Source organism: Cupressus sempervirens, chromosome 9, assembly GCF_028749045.1.
Source record: "Cupressus sempervirens isolate cs-2001-9-10 chromosome 9, ASM2874904v1, whole genome shotgun sequence".
NCBI lineage: Eukaryota > Viridiplantae > Streptophyta > Pinopsida > Cupressales > Cupressaceae > Cupressus > Cupressus sempervirens.
The window spans coordinates 581,632,485-581,633,694 of NC_143126.1; the positions used below are offsets into that span (position 1 = coordinate 581,632,485).

The 1,210-nt window shown below is 39.0% G+C and overlaps 1 pseudogene; it reads left to right on the top strand.

The window, feature by feature from the left end:
* The first annotated feature begins 239 nt into the window (after positions 1 to 239).
* On the top strand, positions 240 to 945 carry LOC149540007 (uncharacterized; annotated as a pseudogene).
* Positions 946 to 1,210: the final 265 nt, after the last annotated feature.

Here is a 1,210-nt window from a genome sequence, read left to right on the forward strand (position 1 = left end):
AAGGGTAAAAATAAAGTAGCACACGAAAGTTCAACAGGCCTGTTATGTGGATAGCTAATACAGCTCCATAGCATCAAGAATTCTCACAATGGATTTTGAATATGTTCATGCAAAAACCAATAAAGAAGTAATTGAAATCATAGCTACAAAGAAAGGGTGTGCTCTTCTTGATCTAGGTTTTAACAAAGGAGAATTGTAATGGATGTTTGTTAATTTGAGTTTATCTTTAGAGAATTGGAATGGATTCCAACCCACAATTTCATGTGGGCATCACAGTGCTTCAATAGAGAAAGCAAATTAACTTGAGCCCTCTACCTGTTTCTTCTCCTTCCTTTCACCCTAGCAACCATGTCATTTGATGTGGGCAACATGACCTTCCCATCTTCTTCACTATACTCAGCTCCTCCTTTTGTCAGGACCGAAGAAGAAGCTCCCCTTTTGGAAGAGCTGGGCATAAATACCCAGATGATATTTAAGAAAACAAGGAGCACACTGAACCCTTTTAAAGTGAAAACTGAGTTGCATGAAGATGCCGAGCTCTCAGGGCCCTTCATTATTTGTATGGCTTTGGGAGTGTGCCAGCTGCTCTCAAGGAAGCTCCAATTAAGAGTAATTTTAGGTTGGGTATGTTTGGCCTCCTTTTTCCACTATGTTGTGATCAACATGTTGGTTGGAAGAAATGGAAACCTAGATCTCTATAGATGCCTTAGTTTTGTGGGCTACTGTTTGCTGCCACTACTTTTGTTTTCTGCTCTGTGCCTGATAATTCCCCAGACTTCAAGAATTGCTCTAATGGTCATGGCAGGAGTAACGGTCATCTGGTGCACAAGGACTTGCACAACTCTATTAGTGGCATTTACACCCTACGCCAACCAACAGCGAAGCCTGGTAGCTTATGCCTGCTACTTGATTTTCACCCTCTTTTCTCTCCTTGTTGTTTTTTGACCGTTTAGTTTTGATTGCCTACATCCATGTATATATTTGAGACTTTCTTGTTGCGGTGTTTTAAATGGTACTCGATGGGTGCTTCCTTGTTTAATTATTAAAGATGTATTAGGTTTTTGTTAATAGTGATTATAGCACCGACATATGATGCGAGTTGCTTCTATTATATGTGCACAACATTGATTGTCCTACTCAATTGATTTGAAAAGAAGAATCATTGGTTAAATATGATCATGTACAATGAATTCTTCTGTTTAGAAATAAT